The following is a 12,194-nucleotide window of genomic DNA, read 5'->3' on the forward strand; positions in this document are numbered from 1 at the left end:
ATTTGACGATGCTGTGTTAGATGATTTTAAAATTGATACTGAATTGATTAGTGGTTGATACCCAATGGCAAACAAAGTTTTTCCTTCATTTAACTAAGAGCAATATTCGGCTTGCCACTGGAGAACTAGCCTTTGTAAATACAGGCAGAACTGTACGCCATCAAAAAATGCGCACCACCTATGTTAGATAGGAACTATCGGAAACAAGAAATAGCCGTCTTATCTAATGAGAGCAGTGTTAAAAGTGATCAACACAGTATCCATCAATTCGCAGTTGGTCAAGTAATGCCTAGAGAAGCTTTACAAATTAGGCAAAGTCCTCTTACTCTGGGTGCCAGCCCACCAAGAGATGACGCTAATGAGAAAGCAAACAATTTAGCTAGAAAAGGAGAGAACACTCCACTAACTGAACCAGAACCGTTCGGCTTCCCAAGTGGAAACCAACTCCAAGCGGAATTTATGAACTTGGAAGACTCCATCCGTAACCTGGAATGGGAATCCTGCAACGATCTAAGTCACTCGAAGAAGTTTCTCATGACTTACGAAAGAGAAACATCAAAGATTTTCCTTGATTTAATTAAGAACAATCTTCGGATTGTCACGGGGTTTTTAACAGGACAATGTCTCCTCAATGAACACCTCAGGAGATTGAAGCCAAGAAACAACGGTGAATGCAGATTCTGTAGGGAAAATGGGGAAACAGGGGGAAATACGGAAGAACACCTCATCATTGAGAAGACAACCATTCGTGCCATAAATTTTGGTAAAACTGATAGTGGATATGGAGAACTAACCTCTGTAAAACCGTCTCAGATAGTTGTTTTTTTCTTTAATTCACATGTAAATTGGGTTTTCTGTCATTTTTTGGATGCCGTCCATAACGTCGTAAATATTCCCTGACTCGTTGGACAGAGTTTATAGCACAAACAATAGCCATGACAGGCGGTATCTAAAAGTACAGTTAATAAAAGTCAATTATCGGTGGTTTAAGAAAATGTCATCTATTAACTTAATCACACAAAGGTTATTCAAATTAATTTCTAAATTTTAGTGGAAAATGTGACCAAAAACTCCTGTATTTTATCTCCCAATCCAGGAGACACTATTTGAGAAGTACTACTAAGCAAAGTCACTAAAGGTGATTTGGCATTGCTACGCTTGAGTGGCAGATTGATGGCATTGGATTTCGATACATAATTTCATATAAATAAATAAAACTACCATTCTTGTTGGGATTCCCACCCGGTATTCTCGAGTTGAGCAACGATCGGCCACTAAATTTGTTTTAGTAAAACGAGTCATTTTACTTTTTAAGTATTATATCTCTCGAAGTCGTCGGAAACCATGATAAGTTTAGAGTCCATTTCACTAGTCCGAAAAAGTAGCAAAATAAGCGTTCAGCATTTAACGTTTTATGTAAAACTGGCGAGGTATTATTACACAAATGAAGAAGGAAATTAAAGATAAAGAATTATACTATACTCGTATTGTAGCACATTTTTAGACAACTTCTTTATTTTTTAGATTTTGATGGTCAAATATCAACAAAATGTTCCTTATGCTTGGACTAAATTTGCTCGAAAATAAAGGCATAATTTAAAATTTCCTTACAATACGGAAATAGATTGAAGTTTTTTGATCACAGTGATATACAGTGCGTCCACGGGGACTCCCAAAGAGGGAAATTTTTTTTATTCGTGGGTTTATGAAAAAAGTTATTCTTCATAAAAAACTCCTGCTTGAGCTTAAACGACCAACAGGCATATTATTTTTACAAATGGACATACCGAGTGTTAAAAAGTTTAAAAAATATGGAAAACGCCAAGAACAAAGTACTTGTATATGTAAAAATACGATGAAAAGTTATTAATAAAAGTTCTAGGGATTGAAAAACTACACCACGTTACCAAATTTTATCTCACTACCTAAATGTACAGGGATTGGTAAAAGATTCCTCTCCATATAAAATACCGCATTTACTCTAAATTAACTTAATTTTTTTTGAATAACTTTTGTTTCCCAAATCAAAATCCTTGTTTACCTTTACGCAATTTCATTACTTCCCTTTTTAAATTAACCAAGGGAGGATATAAAATAAAACTCGTACACGATTAATTATTAAACTTTTTTTAGAAAACGAAACGAATGAAAAATAAAAAAATATTGTTGCAAACAAATAATAGATAATAAAGGCAGGTTGTAACAGGTGTTTCAAAAGAATTAAGTTAATTTAGAGTAAATGGTATTTTATATAGAGAGGAATCTTTTACCAATCCCTGTACATTTAGGTAGTGAGATAAAATTTGGTAACGTGGTGTAGTTTTTCAATCCCTAGAACTTTTATTAATAACTTTTCATCGTATTTTTACATATACAAGTACTTTATTCTTAGGGTTTGGTTTGGTTTTTTTAAAACTTTTTAACACTCGGTATATACATTTGTAAAAATAATATGCCTATTGGTCGTTTAAGCTCAAGCAGGAGTTTTTATGAAGAGTGACTTTTTTTCATAAACCCACGAATAAAAAAGTTTTCCCTTTTTGGGAGTCAATCTGTGGACACAATATATAATTTATATGGGTTTTAACAAATTGCTCGCTATTTTATGGCAAATGCTGAAGCTCTGCAAACCTTAATCAAGCCTTAATCAAAGAACGTGTGTTTGGAATTTTGGGTGTGGCTTAACACGACAGGATCGGGCTAAGCCTTAGGCAGATTTCTGAAATATAATGTATATTTTCTTCGGCCACACACCCGCTTTAAGGTTGATTCTCACTATACCTTCCGTTTCCATTCCATATCCATTCCATATTCGTTCCGTATTTTTATTGTATTGACGCTATACGTAAGCTTCCGTTCTTTATCAGTTCCATACTTTTTATTTTAGAATTTATATCATTACGAAAGTTTTATTTAAAAAAATTGTATCTTTTGAAAAAGGTAACAGATTTAATTAAGAAGAAGGGAAATAATAAATATCAGCAAAATTTTAACAGAGCTGGTACAAATGTAAGAACTTGACAACGCTGTTTCCGATAAGCTTCAGTCCGTCCGCCCAAAAAATGTATGGAAGGAAAGGATATGGAACGGTAGGGAAACGGAACGAATAGTGTGCATTGTCCTATTCATTTACATGATATAATATTTTATGTAAACGGAAGGGTAACGGACGGGAGCTGATGTGGAAGGTATAGTGAGAATCAACCTTTATCCGCCCGCACTAAAGGGTATTTAACCCAAAAAGTTGGCCAATATTCAAAAATCTAAATTCAAGATATCAACCAACCAATACCAGGAATTATTTGTAAAAACATCAATGTATTCAAGGGTGGGTGGTAGGGGTCAATGACCACTCCGCGTCAATCATAAATTGTTCTTCGAATAGACGGGTTGTGTATCGCTGTGCTTTTAGAAAATTTACTTAATAATAATTATCTTAGTTTTTTTTGCTAATCGCGATCTTTTATTGATCTTATATTAGTATGGAGGGGTTGAAGAAAGACTTGTTTAGTATTACTCTTTAGTATAACTGTTATTTTGTAGTTAGAACAATATTAATCTGCTACTTCAATAATAGACATATTATTTCATTTTAACAGAATGTTTATGTAAACTTTCAGTATGTAATCGAACCTTATCAAGTATATCAATCTGGGTGGTTTTGTAGCTTAAGTATTCCTTTAGAAGGCGTTGATAAGAAATTTTGCTAATTTTTGCGAGTTTGGCAGGTACAATTTTTTTATTGAATAAAAATGTAGTGTTTTTCACTTTCAACACCCTGTATCTTAGAAACAATGCATTTCTGGACCTATGTTTATGGGAACTTTTCTCCATAAAATAACCTGAGGAATCACTCCCTCGAGTATTGACATGTTATTGAGGGACACCCTGAATAAACTTATGTATTTACATTATATAGTTCAATCTTAATCTTGTCAATAAAAAAACGCTAGGTATGTATTAAAATTTGAAGCAATTTCCTTATTTTCTCGTGTTTTAAAAGGCGGAAGAATGCAAAAAAAAATATAAATATTATTGGCCAGGTTTTGAGGTAAAATACCCCATAAGTGGCGCCCGCTGAAAGGGATCCGAACAGTACAGCGTAATAGACTCCTAAAAGACAGACCATTAGCTGTTCTTATAAGATAATTTCTATTCTATGAAACTTTTTAAAATACTTTTACAAAATCTCTATTCTATATTCTCTCTATAAATTAAACATTTTCATCTTTATCCACACATAGGCTTCTATGGACATATTCTCAAAAAAATATACCAACATGAAATTACCACCTCAAATATTATACCTTACTTATAAAAGACCCTGTATAACAACCCGAGAGCAAATAATGCAAGTCTATTTATAGCTTGCTCTGTAAATTAAACAATTTTATGAGAGGTAGTTCGTTTAAATATTACCTTGCGCCAAGTAGCCGAAACATTGAATTAATTTCAAAGACCATTAGGCCAAATTGCATATTCGAGCTTAAAGTAAGTCTTACGAATTTATCGATATAAATTATAGCCACAAATTACAGTACTTAGACTAAGGGTACATAAGCATGACATGTTGGGTTTTTCTTTTGAATATTTTAATAATAAATATTTTCATTAGCATTTTTTCTCAATTTATTTCGGCGCGGCACGTGTAGAAGTATATCTTAAAATATTTTTTACTTGAACTGAGTTGCAATTACGTTAAAATAAAAAATTTTAACTCTATAATGGAAAAATATTTTATATTTGGAATCCTAGAATTCGGTAATATTTATAAATAATATAGAGAAACAAGAAAATTGTGATTTTAACTTCACCAAACCATTATTTCTCGATATACAGGATGTTTTTCAAACGTGGTTCATACCTATAACTTTTTTATTTTGTCAGATCATAAAACGAGTCGTCAATATACATACCAAAACGTCATATACATACCAAATATGAATATTACATAAATCAGGTTTGATTGACGTATTCTATTCGTTTCGGTCACCTCCTTTTTCACCAGAAATTACTGCAACTTTTGATATTTAAATGGTACCCTCGGTATATTTTTACTTTATTTGAGTGAAAATTACACTCTGAATAGAACGTCATATCATATGTCAACGTTTGACATCTTCGCTAGAAAAAATAGTGTTTTAAATTTCAATCTAGTGTGCCATGGCTGTGATTAAATCACCAAGAAGCCTTAGAAAATATATGTCATCCCCTAATGTTTTTCGTGACTATTCCTGGCTGATGAAAAGATGCTTAAATTGTACTTTTAATCATAACTCAATTTTGAACGAGGGTAGCTCATTGGTATGTTTCCAAAAAGCATTATTTTACGAATCCTTTGTTACCGTATACACCCGGTATACTGAGTATATTATAGTCTGTCAAGCGAGGGTACACACAACAGTACACTTGTTGTCTATTATTTTAATTCATAAGCCACAACTTGTGGCACAAGTTACACTAATTATATCACTATAATCACATGTCAGATGTTAAATATTATATTAGATTTAAATTACCATAAAATATCTGTTTAAGTTCACGTTTGATGAATATTGGTATAGTCTGTTAACTAGAGAATCAGTGACCTAACAATACAAGGAAAATTGCATTTTTTGTAATTTTTTGTGTGTCGTCTGTCAAAATCTGGCTCGTTGGACAGACAATAATGTGTAATAGTATAAAGCACATGTTACTTTATTTATTTTCATCCTTTTTATAGACTAATTTCTTTACAAGAAACGAAACATAACAGTTAGACTTTGTCACGTTTTCATATCGATCTCAAAAGCCGAACTACGCGAAAAATACTTTCGTTATATTTCTTTAACAACCCTCACTTCAAACACTACAAACTGTTAGTCTTTGCCTCACACTCCTTTAAAAATAAACGTCAAAATATTTTCGTTATAGGCGAAATTTTCCGGTTTAAGGCCCTCGTGTTTCCACTAAAATAACCACCAGAAAATACACAAGAAATTTTAGTACAAAATTGGATACCAATTGTAAAAAAAATCAAACTCTATTGTACTAATTTCTTAACTTTATTTAATTAAAATAAAAATACGTAAAATTATATGGAAACAACCCTATAATTTTAGATTCACCCATAGATAACCCATTTTTATTTTCGTGATAGATGTTAGCATCATATATGCAGATGATTAAATTATTAGTTTGAGGATTACCTGATTATTTCTCTATATAAATTTTCTTTAATTCAGCTCTATTTATTTTAAATCTTTGAGATTCTAGCCAACATATACAGCCAACTACGGATATCTAGATCGGAGATTTTGCGCATTATTGTTTCACAACGAGATCTATTGATTATAAATATTTTTAATATAGCGGCACTTCTGGAAATACCGGAAGTTGACAGCAACTTTCTTATTTTTAATAGGTACCCCATTTTTTATTACACACTTAAATTCTCTGTAAAATTTTATAAATTTTGATATCAAACACTCTATACTTTATACATAACATTAACCGTTTTTGAGAAAAAAAAATTGGAGGAAAAAACTGCCTCTCAAGAAAAATTGTATAGCCTAAACGTCAAATTTAATGATTGTCACAGCCACTGTGATATAAAGCGAAGACATAAGAGAAGACTATTTCAAAAATTAAATTGTTTGAATGTCATATAATATTGGCCGTAGCTGTCATGGAATAGAGAGATTGAAAAATTATCATAAATAATTTTTTTTCAAATGGAAACCAACTATATTTACTTCATTAGTGAAAAGGTTTTTAATTCGTTAATTTTTGATTATACATGTTCCTATACCTAAAATAAATCGTTTGGAGTTATTTAAGGTTTAGTTTTAAAGCATAGTCTTTCCTATTAAAATTCATAACATTTGACAGATAATTTAAGTATGTAATAAAAAATGGGGATACCCTTTTAAAATAAGAAAGTAGCTGTCAACTTCGGCATTTCCGGAAGTGCCGCCATATTGAAAATATTTTTAATTGATAGATCTCATTGTGAAACAGGGATGTGCAAAAAATCTCGGATCTAGATCTTGTAATTCTCTAGAAACTTCTAATGAACGCTCAGCCTGGGACACCCTGTATATTGACCAGAGTAACAGTTAAGTAATTTTGTCAAATCCTAAAATTAGGGATAAACAACAATACAGACAAAGACACAAGGAGGTAAAACTTCTCCAAAGCTTGTTCACAATCAACACAGATCTAAAGATAGATTAAGGTATTTACCTTAATCCAAAAATTTTTGATGACATTTTCCTAAATTTTGACAACACTGAAGAGCTATATAAGTAAATAAATGAGATTAATAAGACCAGCAATGAAGAATATAAAGTTAAAGTCGAACCTATATATCTTTATCGTGTGCAGCAAGGGCTTACTTGATACAAGTTGAGTTTTTGACAGCCCTATATGCTGTCAAGAGACATGTTTTTATCCTCCATTTATTCCTGCTGAGTATTAAACAGGTCCTTTTTGGTTTTAGAATTAAGTTCTTGGATGATATGTTTGTGCCCCTCTCTGTTTCTTCAGTCTGCTTCTCCTTTTTGCCAGAGTTGCCATGTATGTTTGGAATAACAAACGAAGAGGCCACAAATAAGTAGATTGAATAGATCCAGATTGGTGAACACGCTTGATCAATGGTGGTAAACAATGAATATCCAAAGGTAAGTTGATTGTAGAATGTAGAATCTTTAGGAGGAGAGTTAATCACTGCGACCTTACAGATCTATTGTGTGTTCACCTTTCTTGAGTTTTAACGGGTTATAACTCATCATACAGTCTCAGGGCTTTAACAAAAGCCAGTATCTGAGACGGCTCCTCAGAGGTCAGCTCTCCATCCTCGACATCAGCCGTACCAAAGTTCATGGCACGAATGGTCGTCGTCTCGGCGCACACAGTGATAAGTTGTTCTGGTGTTTCCCCATTTTCCCCACAGAATCTGCATTCGCCGTTGTTTCTCAGCTCCAGCCTACTGAGGTGTTCGTTGAGGAGATAGCGTCCTGTTGGAAACCCCGTGACAATCCGAAGATTGTTTTTACTTAAAAAAAACCTTTGATTTTTCTCGGTCGTAAGTTCTGAGGAACTTTTTCGAGTGTCTTAGACCGGAGGACACCCATTCCAAGTTAGGATGGAGCGAGGGGTGTCTCACTGTTGGAATTACATGTACATTTTCTTGGCAGTCGCTGGCAGTCTTTGGCAGTCTTACGGCAGTCGCCTATAATTACATGGCAGTCATAGGCAGTCACTCGGCAGTCGATCGGCAGTCGCTTGGCAGTCGCTAGGCAGTCGCGGCAGTCACTGGCAGTCGCTAGGCAGTCGCGGCAGTCACTGGCAGTCTCTTGGAATTCAGAAGTCAATCGGCAAATTTTGGGATGTTTTGTATAAAAACTTGTCAATTTTGAAGCAAATATATATATACTTTTTTCAATTTAATGTAAAAAAACTTGCAGCATAATTCTTATTTAACAAAATATATATAAAACGACTCATGATGATCGGATAAAAGAAAATTTTCTCGAAAATTTCACATAGATTCAAATAGATTTTTGTTTTATGTAATGATGTTAAATTAATTCATAATAACTGCAGTATAATATATAAAGAAAAGCTATCGACTTCAAGGTATATCAAAAATGTTTTGGTTTTGTTTTTTTAACGCTTTTTAGAACAAAATGTTAAACAGAAAAGTTATAAGGAAGATTAAGGAGCACATTTTAAAATTACTGTAGAGTATACAGGGTACTTCAAAAAATGTTTGGGTTTGTGATTGTTGTTCGGATATAACATATATCTTTAATGAGAATACCCTATTTTTATTTTATAATTAGATTCTACGTACAATTCGGTAACTTTTTTGTATATCGAAGGTCACATTGCACTCGTATCATTTTTGATACGATCTTCCAGGAAATCCCAAAAATATACCCAATTTTACATTAAATTATTATAATTTTTTTAAACGAATTATTATCTTATAGAGCCGAGATATCAATACTTTATTATCAAATGAAATATTTTGAATTATTTTTGTGAAAATATCGACGACTGTTGGCGCTGATCGTCAAAATAATGGAAAAATGTTTGTACAGGGATTTTCCTTACAGACAATACGTGAGCTACGACCAGGACCAATCAGAACGATCAGTCTTTCTTGGACATTTGCCTGAAGTATGTGTTAATTTCTGTTGTGATAAGTGTGGTTGTGTTTGCAGTTTGATTTTTCGGTTTTGATATTATGTTAAAATTAATTTTGAAGTATTGTATCACCTGTTTTTATGTAATAGTACTTTTTTTAGTTCTATGATCTGATAAGTTATGACTTGTTAATGTTTGTTTAACAATGTTATACCAAAGAGGTTATACTTAATATATCAATTTGCATCAATAACTTTTTTATCAATAAACTTAGTAGATTTTCAGATTATTTAATTCCTTTTGTTTCCGTTTGTAATTTTATTTTTAAAACATATTATGTAATCGTTTGACATAATAAGCGAATAAAAATAATTAAAATAAAAAAGTGTATTTTACAAACCGATTTATTATAAGTAACTTGGGCTTCTTTTTCGTTAGTATATTCTGTGCCGCCGACTACGATTTTTCGCTATTGCAGTTGAGGTGTGCTTTCGGTGCCACATCGAGCCCGGTGCGTCTCGATCTAGAATCGAGACGCACCGATTAAAGAAATAGAAACAGACAGTGAAATATATTAATTATAGTTATTATGTTTCGTATATGATATGACATAGGCCTGAATAAGTACAAATAACTATTTTTCTGCAAAATAGAAACCCTGAATAATTTTTAAATTTTTCATTTTTATAAAAAAAAATAATTTTTGAAATTTCAACCAAACAAATAAAAATATACCCACCTATATATGATTCGAGGATAACAATTGTTATAAAAATTTTGGCGTAGGAGTAAATCTCGAAGTAAATGGGTCCAAGAAAGTTGCCTAATCAGGAAGAAATAAAATTCTTATAATTTTCATCTTCGTAATTGGAAGGCTATTGTTTATTTCTACTATTGTTAGTAAAAAAAACGTGCCATACTGCAGCGCTGCATAAAATGCATGCGACTGGATCACAGACGAGTTCAGTCCGGACGCACCAAGGATTTAGTATTAGGGGGTATAAGTATACAAACTACATACCTGTACCCGAGCCTGTACCCTAGAAGTTCCCTATAGTTTGCTTCTGGGGTACAGATACGTTGAAGCTACGAAGTCGACAGTCGTAGCCGTCAGTAAGTAAGTAAAAATAAAAACATTACTTTTCATATTGTTGTATTATTCTGTATGTATTATGAAAACACCTTTTTACGTAGAATTTAATGGTTTAAGTATATTTTTTTTAAATTAATAATAAGTTTCGAGTTATCACTAGAAAAAATATTTTTTTTATTTGGGACACTCTCGGAATATTTTTAATTAAATGAAAATAACTTAAAATTACCTTTCCAAAAATATAGCACACTTAATATTTTGTTATAGTCCCCGTTGAAATACAGAATTTTTAAAAGTTCGTCACTTTTATCTAGTAGGCTGTGGACCTCTTATTGATGATCTGCCCCTAATCGAAAAACAAAAATTATACAGGGTGTATAATTTACTTTTATATTATTATTTTTTTTAAATATGTACCATCTCTCGTGGGGAGATTCCTCACGTAAAAATAAGACTTATTTTTCATACCAACATAGTTCCGATTCTGCTTTATTTCGTAGCTACAGGATGTTAAAGTCTCAATAATCTTTCGATTTATTATAATTTCGTTCCGAGTACTTTTAGTGATATGAACGGAATTTTGAGAGTAAAAGTTACTATGTTACATATTTTAATGCTAAAAAAGTGTTAATAAATGCATCAGGGACGTGCATACGGGTTATCACTGGGATATTTTCAAAAAAAAACATGTGCACCACTGACTTTTTTCATTTGGTATCAAAATTATGTAGACCGTTTAATGCCAATTAAAAGTTATCTCTTGATATTTTGCCAGTATTTGCTCCATGATGAGATAAATGCAATTTTATTATTAAAATTAATAAAATCAAAATAAAAATAAAATTAATAAATTATATATTTTACCTAACTTATTATTAAATATTATTACTGTTTGTTATCATTACTCCAATACAGTCCAACATACAGCATTTTCAAATAAAAAAATAATGATGTTTAAGATAATTATTACAAAAAAAATAATATTAAAAAGTTTTAACACTCTGTAACTCTGAAACTATGCATTTCCATGCCCATGTTTATAATAACTTTTTCATATTTTTGATGAGGAATCAAAAAGTACTTTTTAAAACTTTTGCAAGTTAATGATATTAATTTTTTTTAAAGGTTTTTATTAAAATGAATCAAATGAAAAGCGAAATGGACAAAATATGAAGAGACAACTTTTAATCGGCATTAAACGGCTTACACTTTTGCGCTAACAAGAGAAAAAAAAGGCAGTGGCGTACATGCTTTTTTTGAAAAATATTCCAAAGAAAACCCATATGCACGTCCCTGGTGAATATGTTGACACTTTTTTAGCGTTAAAATATATCGTATTAATAGTAACTTTTACCCTCAAAATTTCATTCGAATCGCTAAAAGCACTTGGAAGAAAATTACAATAAATCGATAAAATATTATTAGACTTTAACACTCTGTAGCTACGAAACAAAGCAGAATCGGACCTATGTTGATATGAAAATAAATCTTATTTTTATGTGAGGAAAGATGGTACATGTTTTTTGAAACCTGTATATACCGGGTGTCCCAGAAATAAGTGCAAGTATTTTAACTGGTAGCATAATTCAATCCCAGGAACACGCCTATGAGGAACACGCCTATGAGGAATTTTTTTTGAAAATTCGAAATTTTTTGAGAAATTTTTTGTATTTTTTTTAGTTTTTAATTAAAAAACATAATTTCTTGATAATATGGCAACATAGGTATTAGATTAAATTTACAAGAAAAAAAAATCAGATCTCAGAATTTTAGCAAAAAATCATGTTTTTTCGAAATTTTCAAAGTAAAATAAACCCGTTATTTTGGACTTATTTGAAAAACGAAAAAGAGAAAATATGTTTCTTTTATTGAGATTTACCACACCTTAAAATACTTGCACTTATTTCTGGGACACCCTGTATATTCGAAAAAATCGAAAACGAAAACTTATTTTTCCAGCAAGACATGG

The sequence above is a fragment of the Sitophilus oryzae genome, unplaced genomic scaffold, assembly GCF_002938485.1.
Source record: "Sitophilus oryzae breed Bouriz unplaced genomic scaffold, Soryzae_2.0 scaffold_637_pilon_pilon, whole genome shotgun sequence".
In the NCBI taxonomy this organism is placed as follows: domain Eukaryota; kingdom Metazoa; phylum Arthropoda; class Insecta; order Coleoptera; family Curculionidae; genus Sitophilus; species Sitophilus oryzae.